This window comes from Mobula hypostoma, chromosome 2 (genome assembly GCF_963921235.1).
Source record: "Mobula hypostoma chromosome 2, sMobHyp1.1, whole genome shotgun sequence".
Taxonomy (NCBI): domain Eukaryota; kingdom Metazoa; phylum Chordata; class Chondrichthyes; order Myliobatiformes; family Myliobatidae; genus Mobula; species Mobula hypostoma.
This window is the reverse complement of record NC_086098.1, coordinates 213,955,525-213,973,700: the sequence shown is the minus strand read 5'-3', so window position 1 is coordinate 213,973,700 and position 18,176 is coordinate 213,955,525. Positions and strand designations below refer to the sequence as shown.

At 36.6% G+C, this 18,176-nt stretch overlaps 1 long non-coding RNA gene across 2 annotated transcripts in view; it reads left to right on the top strand.

Annotated features, from left to right (window-relative positions):
• Window positions 1-16,919, top strand: part of LOC134336759 (uncharacterized) — a 69,754-nt gene extending 52,835 nt beyond the window's left edge. For both annotated transcript variants that reach the window (XR_010015878.1, XR_010015877.1), the window contains exons 2-4: window positions 9,411-9,586; window positions 14,278-14,319; window positions 16,800-16,919. This is a non-coding gene — a long non-coding RNA (uncharacterized LOC134336759). The remainder of the gene's footprint in view (window positions 1-9,410; window positions 9,587-14,277; window positions 14,320-16,799) is intronic.
• Window positions 16,920-18,176: the final 1,257 nt, after the last annotated feature.

Below are 18,176 nucleotides of genomic sequence, written 5' to 3'. Positions count from 1 at the left end.
TGTGAAGCAATTGAAAATCCAAAGCAAACACAAATGCTAAACCTAGAAATTTGAAGTAGAGCAGAAAGTGCTGGATATATTCAAGAAGTTAGATAGCATCTGCGGAGAAAGAAAAAGATTTGATATTTCCCATGGGCATGTATCAGAACTAGTGGTGTAATGACAACAACCTCTCACTCAATATCAATAAGACCAAGGAACTGATTGTAGACTTCAGGAGAGGGAAACCAGAGGTCCATGAGACAGTAATCATTGAGGATTAGAGGTGGAGCGGGTCAGTAAGCTTATATTCCTGGATGTCACTATCTCAGAAGACCTGTGTAAATATTATTGCAAAAAAAGCACAACAGTGCTTCTACTTCTTCAAGTTAATCAGCATGTCACCAAAAACCTTGGCAAACATCTATAGATGTCTGGTGGAAGGTGTGCTGACTGGCTGCATTATGGACTGGTTTGGGAACATCAATGTTTTTGAGCAAAAAATCCTACAAAAGGAGGTGGATTCAGCCCAGTTTATCATAGGTAAAACTCTCCCAACCATTGAGCACATCTACATGAAGAATTGCCATAGAAAAACAGCCTCCATCCTCGAAGATCCTTACCATTCAGCACCATGCTCTTTTTTCGCTGTTGCCATCAGGTAGAGGGTACAAGTGCCTCAGGATTTGCACCATCAGGTTCAAGACAGTTACTACCCCTCAATCATCAGGCTCTTGAACAATAAGGGATAACTACACATACTTAAGGACTCTTATATCTTGTGATTTCATGCTCATTGTTTATTACTATTTATTTATATCTGTACAAATGTATTAGACAGTTTGTTCTGCATTGATCCTGTTTACTGTTACTGTTCTATAGATTTGCTAAGTATGCCCACAGAAAAAGGGTCTCAGGATTGTTTGTGGTGACATGTCTGTACTTTGATAATAAATTTTACTTTCTACTTGAACTTTGAAGTAATATTCCAGTGGAGCAGTATTGCTGGTAAAAACTTATAATTTTCTTAGTTTTTAATAGTTTTTAGATAGTTTTTAATAGTTAGGAAGCCTATGTGGATTGATATCAGATAACATCATAACAATTCTATGATTCATCTCATTTTCAGATAAAGATAAGCACTTTTGTCATTAGATCATCTTTAAGATAATTACTTGTCTATCTGCTCCAAGAATTCTTATCATGCCCAGTGTAAGGTGAATTCTTATCATGCCCAGTGTAACAGTGTAAGCCTGTACTGTATACTCCATATATTGGCTCACCTATTGTCAGTGCACTATTATGTTATATTAAATAGTATTTGAATGGAATGTCAATGCTACATTGTTACCAGTGGATTAATGTGCTCAGCCATGTGGAACATGAGAGATACCTTGGTTGTCTTCTACCTTAGAGCTCTGTGAAGCTGCCAAAGACTAGGTGTAGTCTGCTTTTTTGTTACTCTCTGTCCTCACCAATTATTAAAGAGCAGAGGAAGATTGCCTCCTTCTAAATATACTGTATAATATAATGATAACTTGCAGCAAGAAAATATAAGATTAAAATATTCTGTTTCTATAATGTCTGTGAGGTAGTTGACTTCTAGCTGTGTGAGAGATGACCACATTTTTTCCTTAGGATTCTAATCAAAATGTGTTAAACTGTCAGAGATATTCCTTCCTTTAGAATGTTTGAACGTTCACTTCCTCTGTGAAGCTTTTGAAACTGATATTGGGCTAACTTGTCCTATGAGAAGTAATTTTGTCCAATTGGGTCCCCATCCATCAGCAATGATTGTTGATCTACTGTCAAAGCTGTCACTGAGAGTTTCTACAAACTAGTTATACGGCAGCTGGAAAGCATGAAAAACCCACTCCAATATTCTGTACTTAAGCTATCATGTCTTTGCAGCTGCAATATTCACTCATGATCAAACAAAAGCTTTAAACCCAAAGTGCTAAATTTCTGGTCAGTACAAATCTGTTCTTGCGTCATATAGTGGTAACACAGTTTACCCAGTGGCCTCCCAACATGGACAAAATATTGAATATGTTATACAAATCACCTATCAGTATCAAATTAGAGCAAACCCTGTGCATAAAACCATATGATATAGGAGAAGAATTATGCCATTTGGCCCATTGAGTTTGCTCTGCCATGACTGATCCCAGCCCCAATCTCCGGCCTTCTCCCCATGTTCCTTCATATCCTAACCAATCAAGAAACTATCAACATTTGCCTTAAATACACAGAAAGGCAGCCTCCACAGCTGCTTGTGACAAAGAATTCCACAAATTCATCACTCTCTGGTTAAAGAAATTCCTCCTCGTCTTCTTTCTAAAAGGTCGCCCCTCTAGTCTGAGACAGTGTCCTCTGGTCTTAACATTTCTGGAATCTCATGGGAGCAATACAAAGCCAGAGCTAGGATGCTGCTGCCTCATATCTCCAGTACCCTGGGTTTAATACTGACCTCTGGTGTGGTTTGGATGTCTTCCCATGGCTGTGTGGGTTTCTTTCAGATGGTCCAGTTAGATTAATTAGATACGTTTCCCCTAGTGTATAGCTGAGTGGTAGAATCTGAGGGAAGTTGTAGACAATAAGATTGTATTAGTGAAATGGGTGATAGTTACTCATTGGCTGAAGGCCCTGTTTCTGCAGTGTATGACCTTGTGAGAACTTGCAAATTGCACTTTCAGAAAGTTTCAGCATATTCATTGAGACTTATTGAACAGTATCCTCTTTACAAACACACTCATATTTTTTTCCTTTTAAGGTATTAACTTTTTCACATCATACTGAAGATTACAGTCTTTTTTTATTGTCATGGCCTGAACCTAATGACACTTTATTCTTTTGCTTCTTCTGAAGGCAAACAATTTTGATGGAATAATAAAAGAAATGTCAATGGCTTCATTGGAGTCAGCTATGCCCAAATTCAGGTACCTAGGACCACTGTAAATGCTAGATTAAAATTATCTATGCTTCATTGTGCATATCATCCTCATAATTCCAGTGCAATCAGGTTGAGGCATACTTGGAGATATCAATAGAAATATGCTGCAGCTTCCCCATACTCCTCAATGGATTTTTTTAATCTTGATTTTAATCATTTCAGAAATACATGAATATTAAAAAGGAAGTTTGTTTGAAGGATTAAAAAGCTGTTGAAAGTGTACATTCTTAACTCTTGGATTTTGTTATAAAACAGAAAATATCATAATTTATTTGTTTATCACTATGAGTTGATTTGGCCAGGATATTTGTAGTAGATTTACTCACACTCATGAAAATCCAAGGCTTCACCAATTATCCCTGGCTAATTTCAGTATTTTCTTCATTGCTAAATAAACAGCAATGATTCTGGTAATCTGACATAAAAAAGAAATGGCAATGTTGAACAAGTCAGAGGACAGGCCAGAAAAAATAGACAATGTTTCAGGTCAATGACCTTCAGACAAAGCACATTTTCAAATGAAGGAAAAGGAGGAGAGAAGGATAGAACCAAAATGAATTTCTCTATTAAACTAGAAAGCAGCAGAGATTACATGACAAAAGAGAAAAATACACAAAATGAAAGCATGTGGTGATCGGGTGATGGAGAAAACAGAAAATGGAATGGAGGAGGTGTGCATTGGCATGTTGGAATCCACACACAAATTTGTTGAACTGCCTAGAGTATTAATTCTTCTGTTCCCTCTCTCCATGAAATGCAGAGAATTTCCAATTTTTGTTTATTTTATTCAAAAGTAGTTTGATGCCAATGCTGACTTACCAATTCTAGGCACAGCGACACGGTACTGAATGCTGCAGCCTCATAGATCTAACAACCTCTGTTTAATTCTAACCTAGGGTACTACCTACGTGCAGTTTGTGATAACGTGGCTGTTACCCAGGGTAATAGTAATGCACAAACTGGTAAGATAACTGATTACAGTAAATTGTTTCTGGTTTGGATGGTGAAGGGTTGGCAGGTAATAAAATAGAATTAAAATATATATAAATTTGTGTGGATATTTCAAAAATAATTGCTTAGTACTTCCTAAATTTGGATGTTACCTATCCTCACAAGCAATAAATTTTTAGCAAGGTAATACTCCCTTGAACTCATACTGAGGTTTAATTATTCAAAGTTGTATACTTCCAGATTTAATATCCCTCTTTTTTTCCAATGAACCAACACATTATAACAGTAGGACAAAATCAATAAATTATTAACAAGTGTTGAGATCACTGTATGCCACATGATTTATCTCAGGTACTCCCCATGATCTTCTGATTACTAATTTCCCTTTATTTATGGCAAACAAACCAAAGAGCTCACATAAATAACAAAAATCAATAAACAAGGCAAAAAAAACAGAGTAATTTGAATTATGCAAAGTGGTCAAATTCGTGACCTAAGCACCTCTATTTCTATGTCAAAGAGGCTAGTTTGTCAGCATTATGTAGTGGCTTTTATCATATTTCTATCAGACAAAAGTTTTATTGCTGCTTTTGGTTTTCAATGACAATACAAATTGATCTTTCACCTTCTATTGAGTTATAATGAAAAGTTTATTTGTTAAAAGGGTCACTGAGTTATTTTTCAATAGTGTTTTATTATTTAACATGTGCACAATGTTATGAAAATGTTACCAGCTTTGCCGAGCTTTGCATTATCAATATAATTTTATTTCTAAATATAAAAGATATGTTCTATTGTGTCTTATTTTTTCTCTTCTCATTTTTGAATAATGGAACAAATTAAAGCAACTCTATTATTTTCTCTGATAATGACGACATCAACCAACAGTTAGCTCCCCAACTTTTAGAAGTTGTGAATACAATCTCTTCCATCTTTTTGCAAGGCTGCTTACTTGTCCTTTTGGTGGATTAATGTGGAAGACCTGCATGATAAAGTAGGGACTTGACTGCATTGACTTAGCCTTTTTTTAGCCTTTCATAGGCCTCCTTCACCTTGTTCTCCACTCTTTCATCACTCCATGGAAAGGAAGATGATGAAGTTCAAGCTTTTTGCAGTCATCACAAAGTTAACTATTTTGAACCATAGCCCAGTCCCTCATGACTCTGAGACTAACATCCCTTGAACAGGGGACTCATCATTGATGAATGAGTAGTTTATAAGAAGACTATTTTCCAGGATGTAGTAAAATAACAAATAATCACATTTTCACTCTTTCACCTTGTCCTATAAGGTTGTAATAGATATAATTTGACCTTTGTCCAGGAAGGGCCTGAGGCTGAACCATTTTCTGTTGCATATGGAAACAGGGATGCCTGATAACATACATGGTAAATACTGCCTTGATATCAATTCTACTCACCTCACCTCTGAATTCAGATCTCTGGTTCATATTCAAGCCAAGCCTCTGAGGTATGAAGTAGCGTGATCCTTGAGAAACTCAACGTTTGTAGCAGTGAATAAGTTAGTGGTGAAAAAGTGCTTCTTGAACATGTACAAGCTTTCATCATTTTGCTAATGACTGATTAAATGATGATTAGATAGATTGGATTTGTTTTGTATCAATAGTGCATAACTCATTAGTTCCAACTGCATTGACTGTAAGTTAATGATTTACATTAATAAGGCATAATAGGTAACTCCAGAGTCTGGATAAAATTTAACTGGTGCCTTTACACCCACATTTTGATGCATGCACATCTTCAGCATGTTCTTTAGATAAATTTATCTCACTTGACACAATAAGTCTGCATTTCATCCTCTCTCTATCCCTACACAGCTCAATTCAGCCACTCAGTGGGCTTGCAACATCTTCTTTATCATGTTCTAATTGCAGAAACAATTTGCCACTCTACGTTACACAATCTCTCAGCTTCTCATGTTGTCTCCATAAGAAAGAATTATCTCTTTATTATGTATTAGCCATGGGCTCCCCAATTCCACATATAATCTGATCTCTGATAATCGTGAGTTCATCTGCAAAATTGACATGATCTGTACCCAGTCTTAGCTCTGTTAAAAATCTCTCTGTTCTTGTTTCAATGTAGACAACTTATTACAGTTAACAAATTCATTCCTAGACAGGTAGAAACATACTTGCAATACATCAATTGCATTCCCTAGCATCACATATGAGAGTTTTACGTAATGCTGCAATCCTCACCCCTTGTGACCGATACGAATCAATAAGATCTTTGCTTTTACCTGTTCTGGTTTATCTGCTGGAGCCAGCTCAGTATATGGCATTAACTCTTCCTCCTCTGCCACCATTCATTTAGATAGATTAAATCTCTAGAGTCCCAACAGTCTGGATGGCATTATTTGTTCTATTGCCAACTCTTGTAAATTAATCACATAACTTGTGTCTCATGCCTACCCATCAGTTCAATTGGGAGGGATCATACTGGGAATTCAGTATCTGAATTTCATTTAATGAACATTTTTCACGCCATGTCTCAGCATCAGTCTCATTCTCTCTCTAAGATACTGAAAAGTAATCAGACATTCAAGCAATCAAGAAATGCAATATATTGGTGAACGAGCTTGTAAAGCTTGAATGCTTTCTTTCTATGGCTTTTTTCCAAGGCAGCTGCCTCTGGAACTGTCTGCATATAATGCATCTCAATGGATAATCACATAGCACAATCCTCAAAAAGATGACAACAGTAAAGCAACAGTTATTTTTCATTGAATGATATTAGTTGTTGCACACATATATTACAAGTCAGACATGATAGAAGAAAAGAAGTACGTTATAGGGGAATAGGTATATTAACAGGAGAACGATAGAAACAAAAGATTGTCTAGATCAGGGGTGGCCAAACTTTTACATTCCATGCATCAGTTTTCTCACACACGAGTTCTATATGAACATATTTTGACAAGAATTGAATGGGGGTACAAGAGTTGTATGGTGCATCTGAACCCGTGAGTGAAAAAAATTGACGCATGGAATATAAAAGGTTGGCCACCCCTGGTCTAGATAAAACAGATGAAAGAGCAAAACATTTATCTAAACTTGTTCAACTCAATGCTGAGTTTCAAAGAATTATGTGGTATTCCTTGAATTTACACTGAGCCACAGTACTTTAAACTATGTCAACGTCTGAGGATTGAAAGCTAATAATGAAAGTGCAGTTGAGGTTTAAAATGATGTTTTGAATGTTCTGGTTTCAGTCATGATACTCAAGCACAAAAGTTCAGGTGGATAGTTGACAGAATGGCTGAAGGAGTTTACATTGAGGATGATTCTACCTTTCAAATAATATATCAAACTATTTTTGCTTCTCCCAGCATAACTTTGAAGAATAACAGGGGACTTATCTCCAATATTCTGAGCAATATTTATTCTCCTTAGTTCTCATAGTGGGATAAGCTCCCACTACCTATAAAGTGCTCCAAATGCCAAGTGTCTCTAACAGCCTCTGACAACCAAGTTCAACTCTTAGCCTTCACGTGTGGCTTAGCTACTAGGCCCAGCGGAACTGTTTCTACTGACAAGAGAAGGGGCAAAGGCAGACCACTGATGCCTCTAAACCAATTGCTTCAGGCAGATGAGGCTCATCAGCCTTGGACGGCAGCCCACCTTGTAGAAGGAAAACTCTGATTTGAAACCTCCGCTGCCTTACGGCCACACCCATCCATGAGAAAGATTTTGGGAGTAAACCCTGAAGAAGAAATCTGGAGCCAGGGTCCCTAAGGTAGTTTGATGTTGTTTACAACTTCACTCTGGCAACCTCTGCGATGACACTGGTGTCAAGCTGTATCAGCGCTTGCCCTTCCCTTGGACTACATCAGTGACGTGGAGAGGGGGAACCCGCTGCCTGGGCAACAGCCGGTTCTCCAAATCTCCCCACCCAGGCTTGCGCCCTTGAGAGGACACAGTCCACCAGAGGTGCAAACCCATGATCCTCTGGGATTAACAGCTGCCTACTACTATTTATTCTCCAACTAATGTTATGTAATTAGTATCTCTATCTGTGAATGTTTGCTTTGCACAAATTGTCTGTTGCATTTCCTACATTACAACTATAACCACTTTTTATTAGTGTTTCATTGACTATAAGATACTTTGGAACAAATCAAAGCAGCGAATGGTGCTATATAAATCCAAGTTGCTGCCTGAATATTTATAGTCCATCTTAAATTGCTTTTGAACTGTTAAGTCAGCCAAATCAATGTGTCTGGACTCACATCAGCACAGATCTCAGCAAAACAGACCTCAGGTTAAAGAGAAGCAATTATGAGTTTGCCTGGGAATGAGATAGTAAGTTAAGGGTAGGAATAGTTATGAGTGCGATGCAGGAGAGCCATAAAAATGAAGTTAGGTGGAATATGTCCTTGAACAATTAAATTGATTGCCCCCCTTCATCACTGATTTTCCTTGCACTGCTGGCAAGGCTACATTATCCCAGCAGTGTCCAAGTATGGGAGTTCCTGGGGCAATATGGTCCTGGTTGCCTTTCAGTCTTAAAGAAGGATGTTGTATTAGGAATGATCTATCCTGCATGACCTGACTCAACAATTATATTAGGGCTTCAAAGATTATTGGGACTAGGAAATAAATAGCTGACCTTCTGAAGTGATACAACATGATCTAGAATTGTTTGTTATTCTGTTTCACTCTGGAACTGATGGATTTTAAGTTGCACAATGCTGCGAAAATGAGGTGTCAATAACTGGCAGTCTAGACACCAATTTGGTTATTATTGGTACTATTCACAGGGAGCTGTGCCCAAATTGACTGCACCATGATGTATCTTATGGCATTGACAACATTTCAAAGGTGTTCTTCGGCTTTGTAATCGCTATTTTTTTTTCTTCTTAGCTATCAAAAGCTGCATTTTTCCCTTCACATTGTCCTCATTAAATATATTTGTGCCTTTGATATTCACAAAATAAGCCAAGAAATGCCGGTCAGTGAATAGCCGTAGATAAAACTTGTTCTTATTTTTCTTTTGATATCAAAACTAAGTTTGGGATCCATAGGATAACATTTCTGGTCAGTCCACATCCATATCGAAAGATGAGTATAACCTTCATCTTCAAAACTCTGCTTGATCATCTGCTGTTTAGGAAGAGAGTTCTACTTAAAAGAAATCCATTTCACGCTTCTGGGTTTTATGACCAATGTCATCAAGAAAAGCTGGATTTGGAAGCAATTATTGGGGGAGAATATTGTCAGAGAGCAAAAAAGGAGGAGAATCTTAACCAATGAACTTACTATCTGAAGAAATAAATTGTAATAGTGAAATAAATGGAAGTATTTTTCTTAGCCTAGTATGAAGAGAACATGAGGGCTCCTGTAAGGTAAGGTCAAGAGTTAGATGTAGCATTTGTGTTTGGATTTATTAGTGGAGATGTTGGTTTTAAAATGGTAACACTTATGGCTCGATCTTTTAACCTAGGCAGAACTTTGAAGTTTTGCCCAAAACAAATTGGAAATATGTGTCTTTACAATTTTCCCCAGGAGGTTTCTGTCGCACTTGCAGAGCTGCAATTCATACCCAGGAGCAGTCTTGTTCAACAAATGTAATCCAGTCCTATGTGTGGGCAAGTTTTCCAGAGGTGTAGTTCACATCGCAATGATGAAGAATTTGAGAAACTGCTTTATTTAATACCACAATGACTACAAGTGCACCCAAGGTACAGAGAGATGGTTTATATTTATTTATAAAATCTTTAAATATTGTGTTATCCTAAAGTTTATAGATCATGTTGATGTAGAATAAATTATTTTAATAAGCATTGCATATTTGAAGAACACTTCTGTGTTATTCAATTCTGGTAAATTTTAATTTTCTTCAGATTTAAATTTCTGTCTCTGAAATCAGAAGAATTAGGTATGTTGTGTTTGCTCAAAGCTACTTACAACTGTGGGTGGTTTGAGTTCATATATGTGGATTTCGGTTATAAATGAAGTGCTTTGTTTGAAAGGTTGGATAACAAAGTAAAGCTTGCTCTCGGGAGCTGCAGTACTTTGCTGCCAAACTATATGAAACCCTATGACAATAGTACAAACCTAGACTTCAAGGAACTTTAAATCATACAATATTTTCTTTTTCCTGACCACTGAATATTTACACTGCTTAAAGCAAAACAATGACATGGATTTATTCAGATATACAGGAATGACTGAAATAGACATAACTTAAACTGCTGTGTTTATTATCTATATCCTGTCCCAATAGAAAAGATAACAGAAGCCTGCTACCTGAATGGTTCCTTTGATATGCAGATGACTGTTCTTACCAAGCAAAATATATGAAACTCAGTTTCCTTTTCAAACAATGGGATATTAAGCTTAATCTGGATAACATCTAATATTATTAATCATTTGGAATGGTGTTAGGAGCACAAATCATGCAAAATTGCCAAAAGTATACCAGCATGAAACCATATTTGTCCATTTTTGCTTCAGTCAGGGAAAGACATAAACTGGCTTTGGTTATTTTTGCTCTGTTCTATTTCAACATGCTATGCTTTTTCTTTTGCTGCTTGGACGTGCTCCAATCTTCCATATTTTGCCAATGTTTAAAATGTTCCCCAGTTTTGTCCTCCCTTCCTCTTCAAAACATACCTCTGTATCATAGAGGATCAATGTGCGATAGAAAAGCCACCCGGAGAGCTAAGTAAACAGAACCCATTAAACTCCAATGACATCATAACACAATGCCAGCTTATAGATGTCTATCTGTACATATGGTCAAACTGAATAATCTGTCCCTTTTCACTTGAACAAATAAAGATTTACCTGCTTACCATACCTTTCACTGCCAGTACTATTTCAGAGTGCTTTACAACCAAAGTAAGTTTTTTGACAAATAGCTCATGTAGTAAGGGGGATGTGCAATAAAATTTGTGCACAGCGAGATCTCATAGTGATTTACATCAGTTAATCTGTTTTACTTAAATTGTTTAAAATAGTGTGAAGAGATGACTCTAGTCAGGAATTTATTTGCCATCTCTGTAATTGCTTTCAATGTGTTGGACCACAAAGAATGGAAACCAGCAAAACATCCAGAGAGAAAAGACCATTTCTGATCCTTATTATACAGTGTAATAAGTGTTAATGGCAATAAATTCAACATCTAACACTGTTACATCTAATGCCTAAATGTCATACTATGTTATAAGAATGTTTTTACAATGTTATAAGAAACAAAAACATGGAAAGTAATGTGCATAGATTACAATAAGCATAATGTTTGTAATAAATAATAGACTGGATACTTCCTTTATTGAGCTTGTGAGCAGCATCATTTATGATGTTAATTTTTAGTATGGGATAACAGATCCTTTTATGATGCTGTATTACAGAGAGTTGTGGATGCAGCTCAACAAATCACAGGAACCAGACTCCCCTCCTGTGGACTCTGTCTATACTCTTTGTTGCCTTAGTGAAGCCACCAGCATAGTCAAAGACTCAGCAACTCCAGATATTCTCTTTTCAGTCCTCTCCTGTGGGCAGAAGATACAAAAGCTTAAAGGCAGGTCCACCAATTTAAAAACCGCTTCTATCCTATTGTCATCAGACTCTTGAACAGATCTCTTGTACAATAAAATGGACTCTTCGCCTCAAATCTACCTTGTTATGATCTTCCACTTTATCATTGATCTGCATTGCACTTTATCAGTAGCCTTTACATTATTCTGCGTTGTTAGCTGAATGCACAATGAACTAATCATTAGATTATATCTGTATAAACAAGGACAAGTTTTTCACTAAAATTTCGAACATGTGACAATAATAAACCAATACCAATATCAATGCTGTAATATGCTCGTTGGGTGCACTCATTTTCAATGATCATTATTTTCTGCTTCCACGTGGGATTTTGTCGCCAGCTATTTCTTCCCAAATACTTTGGTTTGCTCTGAATGCCTTGTCCCTTTTGCAGTCATTTTTGAACCTGAACAGTGCGCCTTACATAAAATGCATTTGGGCACATACTGTTGCCTTTTCTTTAGACAAATAGCACAGCATAAGCCAATATTATTTAGAATGGTAAAAGTACTTAATTGCTGGGCATGATCCACAACTTCTCTTCATCATATCAAATGATAATTATTGCAATACAAGTGTAGCACTTGTGAAGGGATAGATTTTTTTTCTAATCTTATATATTATCCATATTTCATTTCTATAGAACAAAATTATGAGCATGAGGTCTTTTAGAAATGTGTAATTTCACATTAAATGGTAGCATATCATTCCCCCAGAACATTTGATTTTCAAGGATGGTTGTTGATCATGAGAATAGTTTAGCAATAGTTAAGGCAAAGTATGAAAACTGTAACACAGTGAGAATCTGTGTCTTATCAAGCTCAAGTTCAAGCCAAGTTCAAGTTTATTGCCACCTGACTGTACATATATACAACCAAATAATGGCTTGTGCAGAACTTGTATAATAATTTCTGTACATTAGGATCCTCTTGTAGTTTGATTTTAATAGAATATTTTCTTCTGAATAGAGGCAAAGTCATTCCAATTTAATTTTATAAAACAGACAATATTAGATATTCTCAGAAAATGACTGTATAGCCTTTAATCATTGCCAATTTGCTGCTACCATGCTTTAGGAAAATGTATGCATTGGGAATCCCTAATCAGCAATGCATCAGTGACCTCCTGTATGCTGATGGTCATAGCTGACTGTGAGTTACCTGCATAATCACTCCCTAGAGCTTACAGCCTGTAAAGAGCCACTAGCATAGACATTCAAGGCAGCAGTGACCTTCACAGCTATAGGTAACACTGTTGCTAACTCAAAGGGTGACTGTAGGTCTTTGTTCAATCAATAACATTTGGCAATGAAAACTTCTCTGCTGAACCTAAAATGCTGCTGTTTGGTTAAAGTTAAACAATTGGTCTTTTGGCATTAAGATCTTTGAAGAAGGGTAATGCTTCATTCTCAATTTGGAATTCTCTTATTCTGTTGTCCTTTTGACGCCATTGATCATATTGAAAGTTTAGTTGAAAAGACTCTGCTGTATATTGTTTGTGACCCTAATTAATTCATTATGCAATATTAGTAGAAGCAAGTTATCAAAGTAGTACAGGAGATAATGGCAACAAAGTAATATCACTGTTTTGAAAGCATATCAATACTGCAGTCCATCAGACATCAATAATCAGCAAAATAAAACATTATTAATGAAAAAGTAACTTTTGGCATATATTTAGGAAACCAAAATAAACCTTGTGAATCAAACTGACACAGTGCTACAAGCACAGAAGTGCATACTCTGAGATGCAGGTTCTAATCAATGGACTGACTCCTTTCTCATCTTTTAGTAACCTGTGTCCTGTCTAAAATAACACTGGACAACAAAAATTTTGCTTCCTGAATACTTTTGGGCCTATCTTATGGATTTTGGGCTGCTGATCATGAAACTCACCATGAAATTTCTTTATCATGGACCATTTTTTTGAAATTGGTCATTTTTTAAAAAATTGTAATTCAGGTCAGATTAATTGATGTAAAGATTAAGGGAGGCATTTTTTGGTCTGCAAATCAAACAGTTTATCAATGACTGATATTTCGAAGAACTTCTAGTGGGATCAGAGAAAATCGCTTGGAAGGCATTCAAAGGTGTTTTGCGAAATTTTTCTTGGCTACTGCAGAGCACCCAACATATCGATGCAGTTATAAAGAAGGCAACAGTGACTATACTTCTTTAGGAGTTTGAAGAGATTTGGTATGTCAATAAATAGTCTCAACACCTTCTAAAAATGTACAGTGGAGAGCATTCTGACGGGATGCATCACTGTCTGGTACGGTGGGGGGGGGGGTGGTGGTGCTACTGCACAGGACTGAAAGAAGCTGCAAAGGGTTAAAAAATTTAGTCGATTTCATCTTGGGTACTAGCCTATAAAGTACTCAGGACATAAGGACATCCAGCACCCAAGACATACCCTTTTCTCACTGTTACCATCAGGTAGGAGGTATAGAAGCCTGAAGGCACACACTCAGCGATTCAGGAACAGCTTCTTCTCCTCTGCTATCCGATTCCTAAATGGACATTGAACACATGAACACTACCTTACTTTTTAAATATTTATTATTTCTGGTTTTTTTTGCGCTATTTTTAATCTATTCAATATGCGTATACCGTAATTACCTATTACAGTATTGGATTTGCTTATTTATTTATTTATTTTCTTCTATATTACGTATTGCATTGAACTGCTGCTGCGAAGTTAACAAATTCCACAACACATGATTTTGATTCTGATTTTGACTATGTGCAGCTGGTTGACAACATGTTTCAAGCATTTAAAACCATGAAGTGCAACATGTCACTAAAGATTCTTTTTCTGTGTTCCCATTTAGGCTTCTTTCCTGCAAATCTCGGTGCTGTCAGTGACAAGCATGGTGAGTGGTTTCACCAGAACATTGCAGTCATGCGAAACAGTATCAGGGCAACTGGAATCCATCAATGCTGGCTGATTGTTGTTGGACACTTAAGCAGGAAGCCTCATACACTGGGCATAGTTTCAGAATAAAAGAATGTCCCTTTAGAACAGGGATAAGGATGAATTCCCTTATCCAGAGGCTGGTGAATCTGTGGAATTCATTGTCACAGGCAGCTGTGGAGGCCAAGTAATTAGGTATATATAAAGTGGAAGTTGATACGTCCTAGATTAATAAGGGCATCAAAAGTTATGGGGAGAAGACAGGAGAATGGGGATGAGAGGGATAATAAATCCTCCATGATGGAATGGCGGACTAGATTAAATGGGCCGAATGGCTTACTTCTGCTGCTCTGTCTTCTGATGTTATTGAGATACAACAGTTCAAAATATGAGATATAATTATCCAAGATGGAATTAGCATAGGAGTACTTGGGATAGGATCTATAGTGTTAGTAGATACATCACTTTCAGTATAATATGATAAAGCAATTTCTTTAAAAAAATAGAATTATGACAGATACAAAGTGCTATTGTCCATAAAGGATTATATATTGTATTCTCTTCTGTAGTTCATCAATTCTCCAGGCTGCAGGGAAGGTATACCTCAGATTGGCTGATATAGATCTGCATGACAAGGGTTTGATGGATAGCTGTCATCGTCCTTGAATGAGGGCCTGTCTCACAGATCATTTAAAGTGTTTAGAACTGATCAATGGGTCAAGGCATCCAGTGAATTATAAACATTCAGCTAGGTGTTTACTGAATGTTTCTTTGGTTACATTTGTAAGAGTAAACACTGCTTGGAATCCAGTGGATATCAATTCTTCTGATTGCAACTATGTATATCTTGGTTTTAATACTTTTTTTGTTCTGAAATTACTAATGTTAATTCAGCAAGGTTATTGGGGGCATCAGTAGAACCAAAACAAATAAATATTTAGGACAGGCATCAAATCAGACTGATCAAATGGAATGGCTGAACAGGTCCAATGAGATGAATGAACATCCCATGATCCTACATCGCCATATTTTAAAAGAATTCTGAACTTTGTCAGATTGCAATTAGCCTGAAGCCAGCAGAGAGAAGGAGGATGGATCAATGATTCCACATTACTGCAACAAGAGGTAAAGGCACATTTTGCAAGGGTCAGATTAATTTTGAGCACTAGTGCTTTTTATTGCTTTGGCATTCTACAGAGCTTAATAAAGTTTCAAGTTACTGTAAGTGCCATTTCTTCTAAATGCTCTCTTTAAAATTTGGTAACTATTCCCTCTGGTTATTTATGTCAAAGATTGATTAATCTTGCAGTGAACAAAGATGAGGTGACCATGCAAATATATTCCAGTAAACCAGGGTACAGTAATGATCTCAGAGTCATGCTACATTAACTTAGATATTGAGCAAGCAAAGACAAGATTTTTGTATTCATTTTTCAGGATGTAGGCATCATTGGCAAGGCCGTATGTTATTCTTATCATTAATTATTCTGAGCACCTTCATGAAACACTGGAATCTGTAGGGTTGTTGGGTGGAGTGTTCCAGGATTTAGTTACAACAGATGTGACAAAACATCAGTGCCTGAGTTGGCTGGGATCCTGTAGGTTGTGGTGTCTTTTCAATTGTGAAGAATTCTTTATTAACGGGAACATTTGGTACCTTTGAATCCTAGACACATCCAAGCAATCTAGCTTAGGTTACACACAGAAGTATCGGAAAACAAATAAAATTGCAGGTGGTAAAATCTGACACGAAGATAAAATGCTGTAAGAATTCAGTCAGACAAGTAACATTTGTAGAAAGATAAAACGTTTAACATCTCATGTCAAAGACTCATCATCAGAACTTTAGATGAATGATCTCCAACATGAAACATTAACTGGTTTATCTTTTCATAGACGCTGCTTGACTGGTTGAGTTCTTCCAGCATGTTTGTTTTTGTGACAGTAGAAGTATCCTTTGACTGCAGCCCAGAGTTTGAAAAGTAAATTAGTGATAGCCTGAGAGGATTTGAAATATAACATTGACACTCTTGTGTACTTCCATCTGCTAGACTAAGGGCCCATCAGAGTCTGAAGCACTGTTAGCCTTACCCTAGATGTGATTTAGTTACACAATTGTAATGCAACTCAACATAAAATGAAATCTTTGTATGGATCAAATTTGGGAGAATAAGATTGGGGTTCAAAGTCAATTTATTGTCAGATTCATATCACGAATAAACTATTCTCAGGCTTCCAGCCGGGTACAGGTATTGATTTTAACTGACATTTCAATGACATTGCAGAGTTTACCTTCGAAACGTCAGTTAAAATCAATACCTGTACCCGGCTGAAAGCCCGAAAAGAGTTTATTCGTCATCTATGCCAGGAAAGCACCAGATCCTTTTTCAAAGTACATATATGTCACCATATGCTAACCTGAGATTCATTTTCTTGCAGTTCACAAGAAATAGAAAGAAACACAATAGCAGCAATGAAGAAACACACATGACGGAGATGAACAAACAACCAATGTGCAAAAGGCAACAAACTGCAAATAAAAAATAAAATAAAATTGAAAACATGAGTTGTAGAGTTCTTAAAGTGAGTTCATAGATTGTTCAATCAGTTCAATGTTTGGATAGTGGTCATGATGGAACAATAAAACCAATCATATTGCTGTCTTTCAGTCATTCCAATTTGTATAAATACATTTGTGCATTTCTCAAACAATGGAATGGGAATTGTTAACCTTTCTGTCAGGATGCTAATGAGGAAATCAGGAGAGTTTGCAGAGGCAGCAGCTCCCCATCAGCTAGGGACAACACAGATCTCAGCATGTTCTAAGTGAGAGGTTCTATTTGCCTTCCAAGTGCAATAGGGGATCTATACACCATCAGTTTAAGAATATCCTGAGGTATTATGAGCATTTTGTGCTAGTTCACAGACATAAAGGGTTATTATTAGTGTTACGAATTTCAGAATTATTGGAACGAATGCAAGACAACAGCATGTTTAGGGTTTAGAGTTTTACATGTCTTCAGTCCACTTCTTACTTTTGAATTACAATGCTTCAATATCAAAGATTATACAAATAAACAGACCACTTTTTGCAACATAGCAACAGGAGGTCCTCCTGCTCACGGAGCTCTAAAGCAAAGGATTTATCAATTTTTATGGTCACTATTTTAATTGTTGCATTTCCATCCAGTCAATAGTGACCACATGCTTAAACAAATGAAAAGAAAAGTATGTTGATTATAAGGCAGTAATCATAGCTTATGAAGTGGATTTCCCTTGCAAAGTCACTCCAGGGTACACAAAATTCTTGCAAAGTTCATGAGGTTTATCTTGAAACTTGTTTATTATTTTGCTGACAGAAGTTGCCATGATGGACTCCAACCCAACCATTACATTCAAAGATATTCAGCATACGGTGACCTCTGCACAAGAATTGAAAGTGATGGGTATCACAGTTAATAATCTTTATGTGGAGAGTGCTGACTTCAAGAAGTATGCTCAATTTAGATTCCAATACTCAAATTCTTAAAATATACTGTATATTTATAAAGTGTGAAATCTCTATTACATTTCTAAGTGATTAATTTAGAGTTTTCTATTGAAAACAAATTGTACCCTCAAAGATTTATCCTGATAACCTTTGGTTATTTTGTATTCATTTGCCCCCATTCCTTCTGGCTCACAATATGTTGAAGAACATCATGATTTTTCATGAGGCAGATGCCATAATTAACAGTGGCAGATGTATAAATACAGTGACATTGAGAGTCAAAGTTCAGCTTGTCTACAAAAACAATCATCCTTATATGCGAATTA